Consider the following 9,398-nt stretch of genomic DNA (forward strand, 5'->3'; position numbering starts at 1 on the left):
TTTGTGAATAAATCTCCACACACATGTTGCCCTAAACCCTTGTTGGAAAAGAGGTTACAGATAAACAAATTCACAAGTAGGGACACAAAGAAAATCAAGGCAGTACAACAGGAAATTTCTGCCTATTCCCTTAGCAGCGCTATCAGGCTCCGCAGTGGAAATATCTGAGTCCAGCAGGGGAGTATTAATGAGGGGTATTTTATGAGGTATTTACACTGCTGAGTTTAATAAATCAAAATTGACTGAGACATGAGTAAGCCTGTGGGGTGGGGGAAGCCTGCTGTAGTTTTTGCTGGATTAAATCAAAATAGCCTCAAAGTCTCAGCCCAGGAAATCAGTGCTTCCATTTTGGATGAGACTGATGGACATGTTAAATTTAGAGAGCAATTTCCTGACTTAATTGGCTGGATCAATTCTTACAGGATTCTCAGCAAAGTCTACTTGTAGGTTAGGCTGTAAAGTGTGAGATCCTGGGGATAGATGAGGCAGAGAATCTTGGGGAGGAGAGGAGGAGGAAGAAAAGAGCATTCCGGGCCCGTGTGTCTTGGAGACCTTTGTGCTTACCGGGACAAGGGCAACAGCAGTGGCTTCAGGCTGAGGTGGAGCCCAGTCAGAGCTCAGGGGACATACGAGGATTTCTGGGGATCCCCAAATCCCTTGAATTGGGGATTCCTCACTGGGTTCCTGCTCACCCTGTGAATGCAGAGCTTGTAGGGGTCTGTGCTAGATCTTGGGGTTTTGGATTCCCTTGGACCTCATAGGGACAGGGAAGTTCAAGAGTGTTCCAGGGCCCAGGGTGCCTGCTTCACAGGGGTCACTCACATGTGCCTGGTACTGTTCAAGTCTGGAGGAAGTAGTCATGGAGAATTCCTGTGGCATGCCCAGCCACTGTGACTGGAATGGCAACAGTGGGAGGTAAACCCATGTGTCATGGCAAATACACGCCACACACGCATGCACGCACACACATGCACACACACACATGCACACACTGTGAATTCTTTGTTCGTAAAACCTGTTGTGTTTTTGGAGGCATGACCATTCATAACTCTGGAAAGGATCCACACTGCATGCAATTAGCTTGCAAGGATGGCACAGGCTACTTCATAGCCTGGCCCAGAACTGAGGAAACCAGAAATGTGCTCCCTGATAAGGAGGGTGTGATGCTCTCTGGCAGGTGCTTGAGGCCACATGGATGGCTGCATGGTGTCAGGGAGCTAAAGTGTGAAAGAAAAAGGGGCTTCACTGGCTCAGCTGGCCCAGCAAGAACCTCCAGCAAGAGGGAGGAAGATGCCAGGTTAGGTGCTCCAAGCCTTCTTGGGCCTCTTGTCTCAAAATAACTCTGTGTGTGTGTGTGTGCATTTTCTTCTTATTAAAGTAATATACTTTCACTGTGGAAAATTTAAAGAATTCAGGAAACCAAAAAGTACAATTAACAGTTATGTTGAAAAACAAAGCAGAGACTTGGGGAATGTAAATAAATGGTGGTATCTCAACATCACTCCAAAAACATAGAGAACAAAAAACAAAAGCTCTGTCACTATTTTCAATAAAACTAGGGTGTATCTGTAATCCCAAATCATAATACATGAAGACAGAAAGCAGATGAAGGAATAGCAGTCATCTAGTAGAGTGGATGTGGGTCAAACCTGAGCACTCAATTTCAGAAGGAATCAGAAGTTGGAAGAATAAAGTATCAGGGAAGGTGGGGTTAAGGTAGGGGCCTAAAAAGAGAGGGGTTGGTTCATTTCTCCAGGAGGAAGAAATAGAGCTGGGCACCTTTTTCCTTTTAGGACAGATGAGATTTAGAACAAAAACCAGGCTTCTCTCTCTGGTGGCAGACACTGGCCGTGTGGTGGACAGTTATTGGGACCCAGAGTACAGAGTTCTTGTCTCATAGCCCAGTCCTTGAGCAGCTCAACTGTAACCCTTAAGCAGCCACGGTTAGGAGCCCATTAACAATGCAAAGAGATCATCTTCCCACATGGTCAGGCAGGTGAGGCGGTACACCTGGGCAAGTACCTGGGCTTCCCGCACTAGAGGTTGGATTCCAAGGCCTGGTTCCAAAGTCAGACAGCACAATTTAAGCCTCTATATTCAAGTTAAATTTTAGCTTGATTTAACACATGTCACCTGGAGAGAGAGGCTACAGACCAAACTTGCTTTGACATCTGGTAATGGACAGGAATGATACTGAAGCTGAAACTCCAGTACTTTGGCCACCTCATGCGAAGAGGTGACTCATTGGAAAAGACTCTGATGCTGGGAGGGATTGGGGGCAGGAGGAGAAGGGGACAACAGAGGATGAGATGGCTGGATAGCATCACCGACTCGATGGACGTGAGTTTGAGTGAACTCTGGGAGTTGGTGATGGACAGGGAGGCCTGGCATGCTGCAATTCATGGGGTAACAAAGAGTCCGACACAACTGAGCGACTGAACTGAACTGAAAGCTTGCCTTTGACCTTGTTTTTTGTTGTTTAATCACTGAGTCATGTCAGACTCTTTGTGACCCCATGAACTGCAGAACACCAGGCTTCCCTGTCCTTCACTATCTCCTGGAGTTTGCTCAAACTCATGTCTACTGAGTCAGCAATGCTATTTAACCATCTCATCTTCTGTCAACCCCTTCTCCTCCTGCCCTTAGTCTTTCCTGGCATCAGGGTCTTTTCCAATGAGTCTGCTTTTCACATCAGGTAGCCAAAGTGTTGGAGCTTCAGCTTCAGCATCAGTCCTTCCAATGAATATTCAGTGTTGATTTCCTTTAGGATTGGCTGGTTTGATCTCCTTGCTGTCCAAGGGACTTGATATTCAGCCCAAAATCTGTGAATTGACCTTCAGCCCCAGCTTTTGGAAGTTTAACTGTAACATGGGCGGAGCACATGGCCATTATCAGCCAGCTGAGATTTGCCTCTTCACCAGGGCCTGCGCACTGGTGGGAGGACCCAGACTGGGTGCTGGACTAGTGCTCCCCGGTAAGGTAACCGGCAGGCACAAGGACCCCCTCCTCTTAACCAGAACTGGACCTTGGAGGGTGAAAGTTGAGTCTTGGGGCCTTGTCCTTTCTTGTCAGAACAGAGAGTAACATTTGCTTGGTGGAGATTTATAAGAACATCATTACCTGACCGTGACTGACTTGCAGAACAAAGGATCTGACACCAAGATGTTTGCTACAACTAACCACGCCTCCCTCACCTTTCCTAGAAAAGGGCTTTGCTGAAAGCTTTGAGGGAGTTTGGGGATTTTAAGGCATGAGCCACCCAGCTCCTTCTGGAGCCCTGCAGTAAACCTTTCTCTGCTCCAAATTCCAATGCTTTGATATTGTTTGGCCTCGCTGTGCAGCAGGCACGCGGACTTGCATTCAATAACATAAATGTGTACTTTTTCATCATTTAAAGCACCCCGAGCTTGTGCCTGAGCTACAGCTGTGGTTAATAGGTTACCATTATATCAATTCAGCTTGTCAACTCTGGTGACATGCACAGGACACACCATTTAGATTTATTGTTAATAGATCACACTCACTATAAATGTCTAGCTGAATCTTGAAGTGAAATCTCTATACTTCATATGTTGAAATTCAATTAGTCGGTAGAACTATATATGCATATTTATTACTGTAAGAGTAAAATGCTCCAATTATAAGGATTGTGAAAGCTGCTAATTTTATGTTCAAACACAATTAAGCCCTTTAAAATTAGCAAATGAATAGGGAACAAGAATGAGAGTTTAAAAGAATATTGAGAGACAATGGTAGCTAGATAACTTTAGGAAGAACATTATAGTCTTTGTGAGCTGTGTTCTCAGTCACTAAGTCATGTCCAACTCTTTGCGACCCCCTGGACTGTAGCCCACCAGTCTCCTCTGTCCGTGGAATTTTCCAGGCAAGAACGCTGGACTGGGTTACAATTTCCTCCTCCAGGGGATCTTCCCAAACCAGGGATCGAAACCTGTGTCTCTTGCATCTCCTGCATTGGCAGGCGAATTCTTTACCACTGTACCACCTGGGAAGCCCATTAATTAAAAATAATACAAGGCAGAATAATAGAGATTTGATTAAATCATAATTCGAATATTTGCCAACTGGCTTGGTGTCTATCATTCATTATGTTAAACAAAATACTGTTTAACCATTATGTTTAAATGTTGGTATTTAATTCCATTTTGGTTATGAGCCTTTCAAGAATAAAGTCTATTTGGGAATTCACATCTTATCAAAATGGATTTTTAGAAAAGAATGTCAGTTTTTCGACTTCAACATTTTGTAGGCAGAAAATATTACTTAAGTGTTTATAATATCCATGGCACATCACCTTTAATCTAGACATAATACAGAACATAAAAGGAATGGAGAAAAAAAAGTCCAGGAAAATATAATATCCAAAAACATCCCTGGTTTCTCTACTGTTCTTAGTGAAGTGAGCATCTATTTAGCACCACAAAACTGCAGCTGACCACACCGAGCAATTATTAATATTCTTCCTGCACTGTGATGTCAAGTTTAAAATTTAAATATGTAATATTAATCATTTAATTTAATTAATATAATTTTAATAGCAAAATTATAAGAATAATTGCATTCTTTGTGATGAGATTTTAGATTAATTCCTAAAATCCCAGATGTGATCACACACATCTCAGAGAGGCACACATCTCCAAGGTGCTCCCTTCTCTCTGCCCCTCATTGTGGCCCTGTCCCCCAGGTACCTGGTCAGACCCCGCTGAGGGCCCCCACCACTCCTGTTCCCTTTTTTGTCATCAAACCATGTCTGCTCAATATCCAAGGTTTCCTGGGTCTCCATTCTCTTAACTGGATGAGCAGAATCCAGCTTCAGTGTGACTGGTTGACACTGCCTTATAATTAAGGCTAACCTCAATAGAAGAAAGGAGCAGACCGCAATGCCAGAGAAAGTGGCTGAGCTGGCTGGGAGGGTGGGATTCTGTAAATGGAGAGGCACACTCCACTCTCCAGCTGTTGTTCTCTTCTGCCTCCTGCCTCCTCCCAACTACCGTGCTGAGGAGATTCTCCACCCACAGGGTGTAAGACTGACTTGGCCTGTGACCTTCACCTTTAAATTTCCTTTCAGAGAAAAGAGGAGTTTGAGATGTTTGGTTTGCTGCCTGGGCCCCTCCAGGAACAGTCAATGTGGCAAGGTAAATCCACTTTCTGAGCACGGTGTCTCCGTCTGCCAGGAGCACGCCCAGAACTCAGCCAGCACTGGCCTCCACTGCTAGTTCTTTTGTGAGAGGTGGCGCGGTGGCTGTAAGTAGTAGTGAGTGGTAGCATTGCCTTTAAAAAAAAACAACACATACTTCCTGAAAGAATTTTGAAAACTTTAGTTACACCCTTATAATTTTTACATTGACATCTAAAAGTTTTCATCACAGCTTAAAGTGCTACAAAGGATGTAATTTCTGGCATATTGCAAATACTGCCATTTAAAAATAAAACCATTCTTTTAAATGTAACTAATAGCATCTAAGGAAGGGCTTCCCAGGTGGTGCTTGTGGTAAAGAACCCTCCTGCCAACACAGGAACCATTCTCTGAATGTCTTTATGTCTGAGACATAAGAGACGTGTGTTTGATCCCTGGGTGGGGAAGATCCCCTGGAGGAGGGCATTGCAACCCACTCCAGTATTCTTGCCTACAGATCCCATGGACAGAGGAGCCTGGCGGTCTACAGTCCATGGGGTCACAGAAAGTCAGACATGACTAAAGTGACTTAACAATAGCATCTAAAAAACAAAGCATTAAAAAGAAATACAGGAAAAACTATATTTTTAAGCTTGAAAGTCTTTTATTGTTCACACTATCATACTTCTTTGCAACTAAAACATATCTGTGAAAAGAAAAGCTAATTTTAAAAAAATAAGTTAAAAATTATTTGGGATCAAGATACCATGATTATTACTAACATCAAACATAGAGATACTTGAATTTTGACAATTATTAAATGTAAAGTTAAATTTTAGAGGGCAGCAGTTTAGAATTTATCACTAGAATGAGAAAGATTAATAGCAGAGAGATAAAGTGAGTGTGTTAGGGCTTACAAAGCATGCATCAATAATTATTGTCAAGTGCGTTATTTACAGAAGAATCCACAATATTGGTAGAATGTGGACACTGAAATCTATGGTAGGAATTTAGAACAATAGAGAAGGTGGCAATGATAACAAGGAAGCGATGATATTCATCTTTTGCTTATAATCAAGTAATGCATCAATGTAAAAGATGAATTGGAAAAGGAAATGGCAACCCACTCCAGTGTTCTTGCCTGGAGAATCCCATGGACAGAGAAGCCTGGTAGACTGCAGTCCATGGGGTCGCACAGAGTCGGACACGACTGAAGCGACTTGGCAAAAGATGAATATGGATTTATGGTATTTGGTAATGTTTTGACAAAATTTAATAAAAACCAATAAAGTGTTTCGAAGAAAGAATAGGAGAAAATCTTCATGAACTTGGGGTAGGCAAGGATTTTATATGACACTCAAAGCACAGTCCATAAAAGAAAACTGCTAAATCATACTTCATCAATATAAAGAACTTCTCTTTGAAAGACCCTGTTAAAAGAGTTAAAAGATAATTCACTGGGCTGGGAATTCTCTGGTGATCTAGTGTAGCACTGCATGCTTTCACTGCCTAAAGCGTGGGTGCAAACCCTGGCCAGGGAACTAAGATCCCACAAGCCACGTGGTGTGGCCAAACGGAAAAAAAGGAGATAATCCACTGATGGGGAGAAAACACTGGTAAATCCAGAATCTATAAAGAACTATCAAGGTGCAGTAACAAGAAAACAAAGAACCCAAGAATAAATGTGCAAAAGTCTTGAAAGACCTTTCACCAGAAAAAAAATGATGAATGCCAAATAAACATGTGGAAACATGCCATTTGCCATTAGAAAAAAACGTGAATTAAAACCACAGTGAGGTACCATAACAACTATTAAAATGGCTAAATTTGAAAGGACTGATCATACCAAGTGTGACGAAGATGTGGAATAAGGGAAACTCTCCTACACGCTGGCAGAATGTAAAATGGGACCACCACTTCAGAAATAGTTTGGCAGCTTCTTAAATAAACATATATTTATTGTATAATCCAGTCATTCCACTCCTAAGTATTGACCGAGGAGACAGGAAAGTATACTTCCATACAAAGACACAAATGTTCATAGCACTCGTATTTGTAAGGGCCAAAAACCAGATACAGTCTAAATATCCATTACCGGGTGAAGGGATAAACAAATTGTGGTACATTCATACAATGGATACATTCAGCAATAAGAAGGAGCAAAATATTGATGCATGGAGCAAATGAATGAATGAATGAAAGGAACCAGAGAAAAAGAAAGAATATCTACTGTATTGTTCCATGTATATACAATTCTAGAAAATGAAACATCTGAAATGGCAGAAGGCAGATCAGTGACTGCCTAGGGATGGGATATAGTTGATAGGGCAGGTGGAGGGAAGGATGTTAAAGAGGCAACAGATAAGTTCATTTATCTTGATGGTGGCAGTGGTTTCATGGGTATGCACATGTAGCACAGAGCTTGTGTCATATACTTTAAATACCCGAGGCTAACTGAATGTCTGTTCTATCTCCATAAAGCCGTTAAAAAGCGTGAATACATGCCCAAGAAAATATAAAATACTAACTTAGTTCTTAGAATGTTTCCTTTACTTGAAGGTGTACTATTTAGCTATCTGAAGTACACAGGGAAACACCTTCCTCCCCCTCTTTGAAAGGCTCTGGATTTTGCCCACAGGGAGGGCTGGGTGACAAAGGACTCTCTTAGAGCTCTTCCTCCAGCTGAGAGTGGGGAAGAGACAGACAGGAGGAGCTTCCAAAGCCCCGTGCTTCACTGCAATCTCAAACATTCTGAGATACAGTTAGGTAAGGCTGCAGCCCTGACAGGCATGCATCACATGGGAGAAGTCAGGTCCTGCCACCTTGACCGCCTCTCACTGATCTCAGCCCTGACCTTGTGTCGGCAGGTACTCTCTGATGGTCTGAGGAAAGGGAGTGCTTGGTTTCCTTAAATCTGTCACTCTGTGAAACTCTTGTGCTCATGTGCCCTGGTCTGAAGGCCCCTGACACAGAGGGATTGTCACTAACATGGGTCCCTGGACTTTTTCTTTAGTTACTAGAAATTGAGGCCAGATGAGAATTCCATGCAAGGCTTTATTGGGGTTTGTGCTGCAGCACTAGGCAGTGAAAACAAGTAACAGCTGCCCTTGTGCACTCTGGGACAGGAGCAGCTTGAGTCCTTAAAGGGGTTAACAACAGGGGGGGTCCTTGGGCTGGGCAGGAGACATAGCTTAGGTGGTCTGCCCACCCTCTTGGTGGTGTCATGAGTGGGGATCATGGACAGCGTACCCTGCTTTTGCTCTTGGGACCTCAGAAATGGCAGTTGGTTTGTGGCCTTTTTTGTATCTTCTTGTCCGTAATTTGTCCCACCTGTGCTCTGTGCAGTTATGTTTAATCCCTTATAATTTCTTTGTATTCCATTGCCTGAGGAGATGTGTGTCCAGGGCCAAGCACTCCAGTGTAGGTCCCAGGTTCCAGCCTAACATGATGACCCTGGACTTTTGAATTCTAGACCCAGCATTTACTGTGATATGTGAGGTAGGAGAAGGCAATGGCACCCCACTCCAGTACTCTTGCTTGGAAAATCCCATGGATGGAGGAGCCTGGTAGGCTGCAGGCCATGGGGTCACTAGGAGTCAGACACGACTGAGCAACTTCACTTTCACTTTTCACTTTCATGCATTGGAGAAGGAAATGGCAACCCACTCCAGTGTTCTTGCCTGGAGAATCCCAGGGACGGGGGAGCCTGGTGGGCTGCCGTCTATGGGGTCGCACAGAGTTGGACACGACTGAAGTGACTTAGCAGCAGCAGCAGTGAGGCAGGAACAGTGACACTTACCTTGCAGGTCTGTTGTGAAGAGTAAATTGACTCTAGAACAGGGCCTTGTACAAAGGCTGGCCATGCAAATACACTGCTCTTGGGAAAGCTCCTTTACGTGTGGGTGTGGGTGTGGGTGTGTCACACAGCCTTGCCCGGGACCTACTTCCTCCTGGTTGGAGCCCAGAGCTCTGTAGCCACAACCTGAGCTCAAATACATCCCTGGCTCATCACCTATTTGACCTTGGGCAATTTGTTCTTATGCAAAATGGAGCTAATAATAGAACTTACCCTGGGTTTGCTATGAGGGCTGAAGCCTGGAAAGTGCTTACAGCAGGATCAGGCACTTAGCAAGCACCCAAAATTGTTATCATTGTTACTGAGCTAAGCATGGGAGTTAGGTTGTTTTTGCAATCTGAGTCACTGGGATGTCAAAGTAAATATGTGTTGACTGAAAAATGCACAACATAAAAGTTTGAGAACTAT

The sequence above is a fragment of the Bos grunniens genome, chromosome 1, assembly GCF_055505025.1.
Source record: "Bos grunniens cultivar Pamir isolate PY7600 chromosome 1, Bosgru_T2T1.0, whole genome shotgun sequence".
Classification (NCBI taxonomy): domain Eukaryota; kingdom Metazoa; phylum Chordata; class Mammalia; order Artiodactyla; family Bovidae; genus Bos; species Bos grunniens.